This window comes from Podarcis pityusensis, assembly GCF_964106645.2.
Source record: "Podarcis pityusensis genome assembly, chromosome: 2".
In the NCBI taxonomy this organism is placed as follows: domain Eukaryota; kingdom Metazoa; phylum Chordata; class Lepidosauria; order Squamata; family Lacertidae; genus Podarcis; species Podarcis pityusensis.
This window is the reverse complement of record NC_138029.1, coordinates 25,329,629-25,344,198: the sequence shown is the minus strand read 5'-3', so window position 1 is coordinate 25,344,198 and position 14,570 is coordinate 25,329,629. Positions and strand designations below refer to the sequence as shown.

The 14,570-nt window shown below is 43.8% G+C and overlaps 1 long non-coding RNA gene across 2 annotated transcripts in view; it reads left to right on the top strand.

Moving 5' to 3' along the window:
* Positions 1–14,570, top strand: part of LOC308471176 — a 124,637-nt gene that overhangs the window by 106,736 nt on the left and 3,331 nt on the right. Inside the window, exon 1 of one of the 2 annotated variants that reach the window (XR_013982752.1) lies at positions 12,762–13,577. The exons of the other annotated variant lie outside the window; for it this stretch is intronic. This is a non-coding gene — a long non-coding RNA (uncharacterized lncRNA). Of the gene's footprint in view, positions 1–12,761; positions 13,578–14,570 lie in introns of those variants that run through there. 2 annotated transcript variants of the gene reach the window in all.

Below are 14,570 nucleotides of genomic sequence, written 5' to 3'. Positions count from 1 at the left end.
ACTCATCTGGGTAGGCATCTGCACAGCTCCAACCTCACCACCAACCTGACCCTCCCCTGCTCAATCCAGGTAAGCTCACAGCGACACCAATGTCAGGAGAGAAGCCCTGGCCCACCATATGGGCTGTTATGGCTATACAGTGGTACCTTGGGTTAATTCGTTCCGGAGGTCCGTTCTTAACCTGAAACTGTTCTTAAACTGAGGTACCACTTTAGCTAATGGGGCCTCCCGCTGCAGCCGCACTGCCGCTGTGCAATTTCTGTTCTCATCCTGAGGTAAAATTCTTAACCTGAGATACTACTTCCGGGTTAGCGGAGTCTGTAACCTGAAGCATCTGTAACCTGAAGCATCTGTAACTGTATAATAAAGGCAAGGAGAAAGCGGTGGCGCTATGGTCTAAACCATTTAGCGTCTTGGGTATGCCGATCAGAAGGTTGGCAGTTCGAATCTCCATGACGGGGTGAGCTCCTGTTGCTCTGTCCTAGCTCCTCCCAACCTATCAGTTCAAAAGCACACCAAAAAGTGCAAGTAAATAAATCGGTACCACTCCGACTGGAAGGTAAACAGTGTTTCTGTGCGCTCTGGCTTCAGTCATGGTGTTCCATTGCGCCAGAAGTGGTTTAGTCATGCTGGCCACATGACCTGGAAAGCTGTCTGTGGACAAACGCCAGCTCCCTTGGCCTGAAAGCGAGATGAGCGCCGCAACCCCATAGTCGCCTTTGACTGGACTTAACCACCCAGGGGTCCTTTACCTTTACCTTTTTACCTTTTAGAATGAAGGCAACTACAAAATAACGGATATTGGCAAAATAACATCTGTGAAACTGTAGCTGTGTTGTGCTCGTCAGCAGTGGCTATCGGTTTATTATTATTATTATTATTATTATTATTATTATTTACTTAAAAAGAAACTTCACATTCCAAAGCTCACACAGGATCTGTTGCATGCCAAAATTATACCTTTGAGCAACATTTTAATGAATAAGGAATGAACCCCTTAAATTACAGTTTGCCAACATAAAGAAGCAGTAAATGAATGAATGAATAAGAAATAAATACATTTATTCCCCACCTTTATACCCATTGGGCTCAAGGCAGCTCACGGGTAAAAATGAGAACTGCTAAAAACATAGAATGAGCAATCAATAAAAACAATTGAAACAGTAATAGAATCAAAACTATATACATATACAAAATCTATTAAAACAAGAAAGATGATAAAGATTATTATTATATTATATTATATTAATGTTTGTACCCCACCCATCTGACTGGGTTGCCCCAGCCACTCTGGGCAGCTTCCAGCATTTACAAAAACATAATAAAACATTAAACATTAAAAACTTCCCTATACAGGGCTGCCTTCAAATGTACGGCACCAGCCCGTTCATTAAAAGCAGTCAGTTCCCAAAAGCCTGATGGAACAGAAAAGTATTCAGCTGCCACTGGGAGGACAAGAAGAAGGAGCCAGTCTCACTTCCCCCAGAGAAGGAATTCCAAAGTTTGGGCACTGCCACTGAGAAGGCACATAAAATAAATAAATAAGGCGGAAGTGCTGGCAAAGCCTTTGCTCATCCATCCTCACTGCAGTGTAGCACATAACCATGCCTATAATCTTAATGTCTTGTGATGTGAGCAGCCCATAGGCAATGTCCGTGGCAGAGTTCTGCAGATTCAGCTGATCCTGAAAGCCTGTGCAATGTCTGAAGTTCCTGAAGGCGTCCTGTGTTTATCATCTTTTGCAATTTCCATATTTTAAAACCATCATAAAGCACATGAAATCTCTGCAGAACTCAGGGGCTTTATCGTACGTTTGTCTCACTCAGACAGCAAATGGGAATTACTCTGGGACGGAAAGGAGCTCTGTGGGTCAGTTTTCAGCTATCAACGTGATACTGTCTAGCTTTTTCATGGTGACTACCTGTGCTTTGTAGCTCTGTACAGTGGTACCTCAGGTTAAGTACTTAATTTGTTCCGGAGGTCCATTCTTAACCTGAAACTGCTCTTAACCTGAAGCACCACTTTAGCTAATGGGGCCTCCTGCTGCTGCCGTGCCACCGGAGCACGATTTCTGTTCTCATCCTGAAGCAAAGTTCTTAACCTGAGGTACTATTTCTGGGTTAGCGGAGTCTGTAACCTGAAGTGTCTGTAACCTGAGGTACCACTGTACTGTTAAGACAGACAACTTCTCTGTGGAGAAAGCTGCTTAGGGGGTCAGAATTCCACAGAGCAGGCTAACAGGAGAGAACCTAGCCCAGAAGCAGGGGAATATTATTCTTTTACTGCCTGCCATTCGCAAGCAGGAGAAAAGATCTGGAGGGCAGCAGCTTGCAGAAGTCTGCTGTAACAACTATAAAGGTAAAGGCTGTGGTCTAAACCACTGAGCCTCTTGGGCTTGCCGATCAGAAGGTCGGCGATTTGAATCCCCGCAACGGGCTGAGCTCCCATTGCTCTGTCCCAGCTCCTGCCAACCTAGCAGTTTGGAAGCACGCTATGCAAGTAGATCAATAGGTAGCACAGTGGTGGGAAAGTAAATGGCATTTCCATGCGCTCTGGTTTCCATCACAGAGTTCTGTTGCGCCAGAAGCGGTTTAGTGGTGCTGGCTCCATGACCCGGAAAGCTGTCTGTGGACAAATGCCAGCTCCCTCGGCCTGAAAGTGAGATGGACGCCACACCCCATAGTTGCCGTTGACTGGACTTAACCTTCCAGGGGTCCTTTACCTTTTTACCTAACAACTACTGCACACTAGCCCACTCTCATTTTAAGGTAACGTATTAAGTGCGGGGATAAGCATTGTGTCAGCTTAGGAGCAGAGAGTGTGAGGGCCTTATAATCTATTCAGTATTACAAATATAGATGTATTCTAGTCCCACTCTGGCAAGCCCAGGAAGTTCTCCCAGGGTATTAGACTGGCACAAGCTGGTTACCAGTCGTGATGGCTGTATTCTCCATAATCAAAGGGAAATGGGTCTCTGAATAGCAGTTGCTAGGAGACAACAGCAGGATAGGCCTTTTATCCCTCACTTTATCCTCATGGACTTCCCTGAGACATCTAGTTGGCCACTGTAGAAAACAGGAGACTCGATTAGGTAAACCTTTAGTCTAATCCAGAAGGCCTCTTCTTAGGTTCTTAGCCATTGACAGGCCCCCCCTTTTTTTTTTGAAGATGATGAAGAAGAAGAAAATCCTCCATTGATCCAGAGAGAACATGGACCTCCCAGCTAAGCCTTAGGATGGTAAGATCATTCTTTATGTCCTGTCAGATGACCAGATGCAGAAGAAGATGGGTACCTGTGCTTTGATAGATGAAAAGGAGAGGGCATTTCCGCGACTGCCACTTTCCTCACTGTTAATGACAAGGTGAAACTAGCGTTTTGTGAATCTGTTAGTTCTGGTTTCTCTCAGTTTCTCATTTTTCCAATCGTAACTTCAGTTCTCTGCATTTCCACATCACTCTGTGATGTGTGTGTGTGTGTGTGTGTGTGTGTGTGTGTTTTTAAGTCCGATACAGCATTTTGGTGTGAATGTCTCCTAAATATTTTCATATGCATCTTCTACACCTTCTTGTTGTTTTCCCCAATATAACGCATTTTGGAGGCTTTTTTTTCACCAATATATGCATTTCTATGCACATTACTTGCTTGGAGAATAGCACTGCAAAATTTGGAGAAGTGTGAATTTTAAAGGGTGGCTGTGTTTCAGTTTGTGTATTGTTTCAAAAAGTGTGAATTAGGTAAGTCCACATTTAAATGAGAGATTAATTGAATTCCCCCACCCCATTCCTAGCTCCAACTGCTCTGAAATTTTCACTTCAGCACACCTCTTGAGAACCCAGCTGTCTTTTGTATCTGTTTGCCAAAGCTCCCCACAGGTCAACAGAAGTTGGTGTAGATGACTTACCTTTGCAGCTAATTGTCCATTTGTCAACTGTGGCTGTTGTCATAATCCGGCTCCTTCTACCACTCCCAAACAAGAAAAATGGGCCTTTTGCTTTGCATCAGAAATGGTAGCTATTGAAGTGTGTGTGTGTGTGTGTGTGTGTGTGTGTGTGTGTGTGTGTATTAAACACACAGTTTATTTATTTGTATTTATTATATTTCTTAGTTGCTTTATGTATAAATAAAAGTCTCAAAGCAACTTAAGAATTTCCAGATTGCTTTTCTTTTGTCTTGCAAAAATGAAACTAAGACAGGAGGAATTGCTAGATTCTACTTTGTGGTTTATAACCAGATCAATGAATGTGTGTGTGTGTGTAGCATATACATTGTGACAAGCTATAAAACCCTGGGAAAGAGTTGTAATTCATAAAAGTAACAGGAAATCAAGCCCGTTCACATTTTAAGTTGCCCTAATACAATCTTGGGAGTGAGGCTAGAGGAGAGGAGGGAACTTCCATGTAAGTAATGATGGAGACAAATCTTAGTGTAACTGAAACAAAAGAAGGAAAAAGTGAACTTCCAGCAAATCAACAGAGCCTTAACTTGCCAAGAGAAACAAAACTCAGCAGCTGACTCAGGGTATTAGAGCTGCAAAAGATATTTGAGATACACTGGACAGGTCTGCCAGACAAAGACTTATTTTTATTAGACTTGTGAATCTTGCATTTAGTTTAATAGGATGAAAAACACATTCTTCTTTTTGCGATCTTGAATCTGCCAAGGTAGACAGGTCTGATGCCACCAATGGTTTAGCTGTTCCTTTAAAGGACTTTGAAATTGTTATGAAGTCAGAAGTGCAGTGCTAGAAATGCTTTGCAGCGGTTCTCAACCTGTGGGTCCCCAGATGTTGTTGGACTACAACTCCACTCATCCCTGAGCTCTGGCCTTGCTAGCTAGGGGTGATGGGAGTCGTAGTCCAACAACATCTGGGGACCCACAGGTTGAGAAATGTTGCTTTAGAGCCAGCAGCAGTGTCTCTAATTCTGGATCCAGGCAAATGCCTCAAGTATCTGAAGGAAGCTTTGGGTTTCATTGCAAGCATGTCAGTGTTCTAATGTCAGGAAGACAGAAAATACCTGGTGTCTGCATTCAGGGGTTAAGGCGCTCATGCCCCTTTGCACAAAGATCAAACCTAGTTTGCAAAGATGCAAAACAGTGTCTGTTGCCACATCTTCTTGTTGCTGGTTATGGGTCCAACCAAGGCAAGGTCTCGCTGTCAATCAGCTCCATCGACAAGACTGTCCCTGTCTGGACAAGCTACTCTTTCTCATTCTTGCTCTCCTGTGGAGGGAAGGTGATTTTGGTAAGCTGAGAACGCCAAAGTATTAGCCTCGTTCTGTCATTCTTGTATGCGTAGAGGTGGAGTGCTTGGGTGTGGAGGGGGGGTGCACATGTGAGAAATGTACACCTTTTGGTGTTGCCACTTTTAATCTCTAAAAGAGCACGTGTTGATAACCCTTGGTGCCATGTGATGCCACGCTTTATTTAAATATCATGTGGAACAGTAAATCAATCACAATGAACTTGGAGAACAGATATATATACAGTGGTACCTCGGGTTAAGAACTTAATTCGTTCTGGAGGTCCGTTCTTAACCTGAAACTGTTCTTAACCTGAGGTACCACTTTAGCTAATGGGGCCTCCTGCTGCCGCCGCGCGATTTCTCTTCTCATCCTGAAGCAACGTTCTTAACCCGAGGTACTATTTCTGGGTTAGTGGAGTCTGTAACCTGAAGCGTCTGTAACCCGAGATACCACTGTATAGAGAGATCCTCGTTACAAATAAAATAGCAAGCACCAAACTTGTACATTTTTAGTTTCCATGGCTTCTTGTGTTTGTAGCTTTTGTAGGAGCACAAGAACAGGCACGTTTGAGATTTGCATGTGAAGTTGGACCTTGGTACTGTATATTGTAGAAAGTATAGTACAGTGTGTTGAGTTCATGTTTGTTTAAATGATTTTATTACTTCTTGCTACGGATGGAAGAGAAATATGCTTTGGTTAGGATTTTAACGTGACCCTACCTAATTTACACTATCTGGAACAACATGCAAACCAAAATTCAACTTAAAATTCACCCTTCTCTGAATTTTGTAATGCTGTTCTGCAACCAAGTAATGTGTACAGTGATGTGTCTATTAGGGAAAAGTGTGCGTAGAAATGTATATATAAGTGAAAATTAACATGAAATGCATTATATTAGAGCAGAGCTTTCCAAACTGTGTGTCGCGACACGTTAGTATGTCAGCTGCTGTTTGTAGGCAAGTCACGCAAATGCTCCCTATGTTCATCCAGGAGCCAGAAAGGGATTAGTATAACCTCCAGCTTGCTAATAAAACTGAATTAAAAAGGTAAAGGGACCCCTGACCATTAGGTCCAGTCGTGACCGACTCTGGGGTTGAGGCGCTCATCTCGCTTTATTGGCCGAGGGAGCTGGCGTACAGCTTCCGGGTCATGTGGCCAGCATGACTAAGCCGCTTCTGGGGAACCAGAGCAGCACACGGAAATGCCGTTTACCTTCCCGCCGGAGTGGTACCTATTTATCTACTTGCACTTTGACGTGCTTTCGAACTGCTAGGTTGGCAGGAAAAACTGAATTACTGTGTCGCAAAATGATGCATATCTAAAAAGTGTGCCACCAACATGAAAAGACTGTATTGGAGGTCATGGCATGCAAAAATGTGCATACCAGGCAACATTTCATGCAGAAATGTGTATACTTGGAGATATTTGCACTGAAATGCAAACAGAGCTTCATGAGAACTTTCTGGGGGGAGAAAATTGCAAACTGATGCAGAAACGTGGAGAAGCAAACTTAAGACTGGGAAACTGAGCTAAAGCAAAATTGGCCAGCCCTACTTCTTGCAAGATTGATGTCAGGTGTACATTCAGCAACACACTGCATGTACAAGAACTAGAAGTGAGAGGGTGCTGAGTTCATCCTAGGGCAATGCTCAGCTGGAATCAAAATACATGTGCAGAGGTACCCAAGGCACCAGTGCATGAGTAATTGCACCCTTTGTGGGGGTGGGGAGAAATCACAATTTTTAACTGGAGACGCAAATAATGGGGGGGGGATCTTAAATCACAACACACCATATTTTTTCCGTGTATAAGACGATATCCCCCCCCCCAATTTTTTAAGTTTAAAATTGGGGGTTGTCTTATACATGGAATGCTGCAATCAAATATATAAATAAATACACGTCGCCATCCATATTCTTTATCCTCAGCCTCCCCTCACTATTGGCCTCATGACAAACCCTGGTACCTCGGGTTACAAACGCTTCGGGTTACAAACACTTCATGTTACAGACTCTGCTAACCCAGAAGTAGTTCCTCGGGTTAAGAACTTTACCTCAGGATGAGAACAGAAATTGCGCGGCGGCAGCAGCAGCAGCGGGATCCCCCATTACGGGAGGCCGCACTCCAGCGGGTGCAGAATGCTGCAGCGAGACTCCTTACGGGGTCCTCGCTGCGAGATCACATTCACCCGGTGCTATACCAGCTGCACTGGCTCCCGGTGGGGTACAGGATCAGGTTTAAGGAGCTGGTTTTAACCTTTATACGGCCTAGGACCCTCGTACCTACGGGACCGCCTCTCCTGGTATGTCCCACTGAGGAACTTATGGTCTTCAAATAAAAACATCTTGGAGGTCCTGGGCCACAGGGAGGTTAGGCTGGCCTCAACTAGAGCCAGGGGTTTTTCGGCTGTGGCTCCAATCTGGTGGAACGCTCTGTCGCAAGAGACTAGGGCCCTGCGGGACTTGACATCTTTCCGCAGGGCCTGCAAGACGGAGCTGTTCTGCCAGGCCTTTGGTCGGGGTTCAGTCTGACTCCATCTCTCCTTTCATAAGAACTTGCATGAAAGTGGCCACCCAATTTTTCTCACAGGCCCATATAAGTTCAGCACAAACAGTTGGGCCTGGTGAGCATTTAAGGTCCCCAGCAGGTTGCCATCCGATTGGATTTTATTCTGATCCTGATCTGATTTGAGGATGTATTTTAATTGATTGTCTGATTTTATGTTAATGTATTATACATTGGATGTTAGCCGCTCTGAGCCCAGCTTTGGCTGGGGAGGGCGGGATATAAATATTATTATTATTATTATTATTATTATTAGCTAAAGTGGTGCTTCAGGTTAAGAACAGTTTCAGGTTAAGAATGGACCTCCGGAATGAATTAAGTTCTTAACCAGAGATACTACTGTACTCCCCCCAGCAGCCCCCACTCCGGACATTGTACCTTCCACCGTAAATACTGAGACAAAAGTGCAACACACAGGCAGGAGAGCTGGAGCCGCAACTACAGTGGAGTTACACTGAGCTGACAGGAGCAGCCGCCATTACAAGAAGCACAGTGGTAATAATTTTGGTTCTCCCCCCCTATATATATGTGTGTGTGTATGTGTTGAACATGTGTTGCAAGAGTACAGAACCAAGTATACATGCAGGCAACTTTACATTTGTCAATGCTGCCACTGGCCAGCTCAGGAAATGAAATTCTAACCAAATAACAACCGCAACATTTTCAAGCCAAGGAAAATTCACTGTACGTCCGCTTTGCGTGTTTCATTTACGGGCTCTTCTTCACTCTTCTCCAGCAGCGTTGGCCCTTGTTCAGTGCACTCTTCTCTGAGCCACCCTGGGGAGGCTGTTTGGACTGCTCTACATCAGAGAGACAAGCCAGAGTATTTTCAAACGAATCCCTTGAAGTTACTATAAGATTAGGGTGCTTTTATGTTTAATTAAGAGAGCGCGGCATATCATTTCAGCAGTGTAATTGTTTCCTGCTATTAAATGGAGCTGGAGGTTGTTTATCTGCTCAACAAGAGACATAAATCCTGAGATGCTCCCCACTCCATCCCCCCCCCTTCTTTCTGGACAATGATGTGATTTTTTTATTTGGCTGCATGATAAATGCAGCTGCAACCTTTGCTTGTTGATGGACTAACCCACCCACTTCTGACGTTATTTCTGAGCAGATCATTTTATATTTGTTCCATGAGCAATAGTGTTGGTCTCTGTACCTCTGACTTCTGATTCTTTTAGGATCATCCTGGCCCATCCGCTGCACTCCTGAAACAGACGTTTCTAGCACACAAATTTGGCCTCTCTGTAATATTTTAAAAGTATCCTCTGCTGTTCAAATACATAATTTAATTCGGACATGCTCGATATTAACCTCTTCTGGTAACAATGAAGTTGGGGCCTGAGTTCTGTGGAGGGGAAAACAAGAGCCTACTCACCCAGGCAGGGACGTGGGTGGCGCTGTGGGTTAAACCACACACACACACACACACACACATTACCTATAAAAGGACCACAGTAATTCCCAAGCGGGACGCAGGTGGCACTGTGGGTTAAACCACAGAGCCTAGGACTTGCCGATCAGAAGGTCGGTGGTTCGAATCCCCGCAACGGAGTGAGCTCCCATTGCTCGGTCCCTGCTCCTGCCAACCTAGCAGTTCGAAAGCACGTCAAAGTGCAAGTAGATAAATAGCTGCCGCTCCGGCAGGAAAGTAAACGGCGTTTCCGTGCGCTGCTCTGGTTCGCCAGAAGCGGCTTAGTCATTCTGGCCACATGACCAGGAAGCTGTACGCCAGCTCCCTCGGCCAATAAAGCGAGATGAGCGCCACAACCCCAGAGTCGGCCACGACTGGACCTAAGGGTCAGGGGTCCCTTTACCTTTACCTTTACCTTTATAATATTTAAAAGGTATCTTCTGCTGTTCAAATACATAGTTTAATTCAGTCATGCACTATATGAACCTCTTCTGGTAACAATGAAGTCGGGGCCTGAGTTCTGTGAGGGAAAGCGAGAGCCTACTCACCCAGGCTTGTTCACTCAGGGTTTGGAGACCACTCAGAAGCAAAACAAGCAAACGAAACAAAGCCAAAAACCACAAAATGGTGTTGCAGGAATCATGCGCACCTTATTTTTGCACTTCTGCTATATTGCCCCAAAGATAAATGATTGAAAGAGGACAGGGCTCCTGCATGTTGAACGGTTATGTAGATTGTCAAGCTGAGCTACAACCTGGAGATCTGCCCTGAACCTTGAAATTGAGGGGAGTACATGGCTTCCACCCCCTCCCCAGTTCCTTCTCCAAATCTTTCATACACCCAAGCTGTGCAGCACATCTTGAATTATATTTGCTTACTACAACAGGCAGCAGAACGGAAGGGATGGCAGGAATAAACAGAGGAGGATGCTGTTGCGCCTGCCTCCTCTCCAACGGTGCTGGGGAATTTAAATGGTACTGCCCAGAATAGCAGCAAATAAAATCCGCTCATACGTCAGCGACTGATAAGACTTGTCAACCAGTTCTTCCAAAGTCTTCCTAAATTATAAAGCTCCAAAATACAGGCCAAAAGAGAGCAGGTCTCGGAAGAGCGAGGCATACAACAGACACCACCAGTGAAAAGGCCCTGCTCCATGTAGCACCTGTCCTAACATTTGATAGGGTGCCCACTTGCCCTCCTTCTTGACATGGGATGCTCTCTATTGGAGTCTCCAGGTCCAGTACAAAGACCACAAGAAGGGAGAGCAGGGACCTTGAAGTTAATCAAGCAAGCAAGCACACAGGTCACCTTTGTCACAGTCAGGACGCCCATGTCCTGGCCAGGCCTGCACCCAATCTTGTTTTTGTACAATCTTGTTTGGCCTCAGACACCAAAATTATATTATCAACATATACAAGCAGAAATTCCACCCCCCCCTTCATTTGCAAGGAATAGTACAAAACAAAGAGGCACTAATAAAGAAAAGTTCCAGGGTGGCAATAGAAAACAAACTAAAAATGCTTTTGCAGTTCATCAAAACTATCCAGCAATATCAAGGTATAGGAAAACTGGTGCTATTAACAGAAATCCTTCCAGTTGGTTAATTGGTTTGGCAACTTCCATGCACATGACGTGCGATGCTAATTATTTTCCCCAAGAATTACGGTAAATGATAACTAATCAGCGGCAGCCAAAGTTGCAAATGGCAACAAAATATCTGCGAAAGGAAGAGGAGCAGGTTTGCTCAAGTGTATTGCAGGTAGAAATGTAATGAAGTGAGAGCAGTAGTTTACTTGCTCAAATTAACAAATAAGAAAGTTTTGAGAATTTAAATTCTAGATTAAAATTGATTACTTAATTGAGAAGGGGGATTGTAACAAAAACACTGGGGCCTAATTTGAATAGTAGAGTGCCTGGTATCTGGTGGGCAGGCCAAAGCACTCGTCAGGAGAGCTATGAGATTCAGGTGAGGGTCGTATGCCTTTTCAATCCCAGCAGGTATATGCCCGGCTTAGAAATGTTGCCTCCTTGGTAATGGCGTTGCCCTGAGTAAACTCTCCCCCCCCACTTCCTTCTCAGTCGTCAACAGCACCACCCCCCTTGCAGTGGCTGCTTAAGGCCATTTGCCTCTTCACCTTCTGCTCTCCCACTTTCACTGCTCTCCAGGTTCTGGGAGAAGGGGGGTCTGGAATGCTTTCTAGCAATAACATGTCAGTCAGCAGCTCTGGTTCTGTTCCTCCCCCCTCTTCTTCTTCCATGATCTCCCAGGTTTGTCCCTCTCCTATCTCTGAGCCGTGACCTTCTGCAAACCACTGTTGTAAATCCCTACTGCCTTCCTCTTCTTATGAAGGTTGAGGAGGAGGCGGTCTCCACCATTCCTCCTCAGTCTAGTCCCTAGCATAAATATAGATATAAAGATATAAAGATACTGTTTCTGCACCTAACCACCTGTTAGGACTGCTGAATGACTTCCTCAAAACGAGACTTCTGCCTGGCTCTTTAAACGTGGCCTTCCTTTTGGGATTGTCCCTCCATGGCTGCTTTCTGGAATTAGTCCTTAGCTCACTTTGGACTATGATGTGACACTGTTGAGAGCTTGTGAGGAAACAGCAATGCTTTCAAATGTGTGGTGTGTGTGTGTGTGTGTGAGAGAGAGAGAGAGGGAGAGAGAGAGAGAGAGAGAGAGAGAGAGATGAAGTTCCCATCATCAGTGTATCAACACAGTTCTACACGCTTGATGCTCACAGGCAAAATCATTACCAAATTTGTTTTGGAAAGCTAGTCAATTAAGTGGCCAATTATTATACATTTAGCAATCAATAGACAGGTCAAAAGTTGTCAATTAACCGGTCATTTGAATGACTTTTTGAGCAGAAACAACATAAGAACTTATCTAGCAGATTACCAGTAGATAAAGAAATAGCTTATTCTTTTCGTAGGTCCACTGTGTGTGTTTGTGTGTAAAACCTCTGCCTTATCTCTGGTGGGGCTGCACAACCTAACTCTTTTCAGCAAAGCCTAAACATTTGTAATTTTTCACAATGCATTCCTTTCCCAACCACCAGATTCTTTGTTCCAAAAAGTGCTGGAACTTTTTGTTTTATTACAAATTACCCATGCTTCTGAACACAGGTAAATGTACAAAGAAGATACCGGTAATCAAAACCACAAGGAAACTTACAAACAAGATAATTCAAATTACAATTAAAAAAAAACAAAACCTAGCAAGGGCAAGTGATTTGGGAGATCAGACTCCCAAATGAATGGGGTGGCATTTATCACCAAAGGTGTTTCCACAAAAGGCGTTTCCAAAACTTAATGGCTGTAACATCAAATTGTGACTTGTGTGCTTAAATGGGTCATCACAGATCTGAAAGTCGAAAGAAATCTTGTTCAATGATTTAAATTATTTCCCTCTTATTTTTTTCCCTGGTGGCATAAGTAGATTCAGGACTTTTTTTCAGCCAGAACTTGCCAGAACTCACTACCGGCATCTCTCAGGTGTGTGCCAGTACCATTCTAAGAGAGAGGTGTTTGTGGTGAGTTCTTTTTCTAGAAAAATAGTACTGCTTATATTCATGATGGAATGTTGAAACTATGAATATATCCCCACCCCCTCAAGTCCTGGAAAGAGAAGGCAAAGGTCACAGCAGATTTACCAGACTCTAGTCCATGAAGTAAACTGTTACCAGTGATTCCAGGACCAGGGAAAACAGAAAACAAATTGAAGCCATCTGCAGCCACAATAACTTTATAATCCATTGGAACCCTCTCTCCAGTACTCAAAACACCTACCTTATTTCAGGGATGGAAGCCCTGCAGTCATCCACTACAACTTCCAGCATATTCTTCGGTCATTGGCTGATGAGAGATGTAGTCTGGAGGTTTCCCCAAACCCTGGTTTACTGGTTCAAGAATTACCTTGGGGGCTTTCCATCTGGTGCCCAACCTACTCCCTGCCCCCCCATGAACCAGCTATTCTAATTGAGTAATAGTGAATACTTCAGTTTAGCACTGGTCATCTGGAATGTTTTCCATGACAATGTTTTGTTCCAGTTTTGGGGGGGGACCCATTACATAAAATTCATTTGGAAGGGCTTAGCATTTTCTGATGCTTTTTCTTTGTTGGAGCTGAGCAATCATAATAATATGCCCACGCCTCAGACTAATTTTCAGCCAAACAAACAAAAATTAACAACAATAGCAGCAGCAAGAAAGCAAAAACTTATTACTGATGTTCTATTCAGAGCCAGATTTGTTCTGTAAATTCTGCAACACAATAACAGATGTTGGCCGCTGATTAAACAAACAGGAGCTGAGACGCAAGAAAAACACCAGTTTCACTTCAAAGGTAGCTTAGCTTGGAGCCTGACATTACATTATATATTTTTCCTTCTTCAAGAGTTAAGTGGGAACGAGATCTCTTTATTGCCAGACTTTGATGATATCAGATATCAAGATAATTTTATGCCAGGTCTCCACCTGAATAATTAAAAATATATCTAAGAAGGTTCCAATATCAGGGATTAGAAATAACTCTTCTAGGCAGAAAAGTATTTTTATACTGGCTGGAACAGATTATTATGGGACATATAAGACGGCCAAATTTATTAGTTTTACTTTAAGGAAACAGAAATTGCTTAATATTTTAGATGGGAATATGTGTTAATAATTATAGCCTTGGCAGATGGTAGGGCATCGATCGCAAAAGTTCCACTGACAGCCCAAGTTGCTGTACCTTCTTGTTAAACTGTTGTAGCCCTGGGGAAAGAAAGGGGTCTAACAAAACTTCGCTGAGGAGAGGATCTTATCTGATGTAAGGCAAATGTTTAACCAGCATAGAAGAAATATCGCCCAGGCGACAGTTTCTACCTTGTGTTGACCTCCCTCTAGACACAAGGCTGCAAAGGTTACACATCATGGGACAGTAAAAATCGTGAAGAAGAATGCTGCCTGCACTCATTCTACCAACTGGGTAAGCCCTGGCAGCCAGACTGGAATACCATAGAGCAATTGAGCTATAATTTTGGCGTTGAAGACCTTAAGGGCAGAAGGGATATGCGAATTACCTCTTATTATGAAAAAACGTATTATGGCATGCATAGACATCTTACTAGCATTCACTGCCATTGCACGGTGCGTGGACCAGAGAAGCCTATGATGGAATGTAATTCCCAGATAGTTGAATTTGAATACCTGCTGCATGGGTTTACCACCAAATACCCAGCTATAGCTCTTGCGTGAATTCCCAAAAACCATTATTTTGCTTTTGTCAAAGTTCATGTTAATGAACACTGTAACAACTCCAATTTTTCTAGAAAAAGAGGTGCTGGAACTCACCATG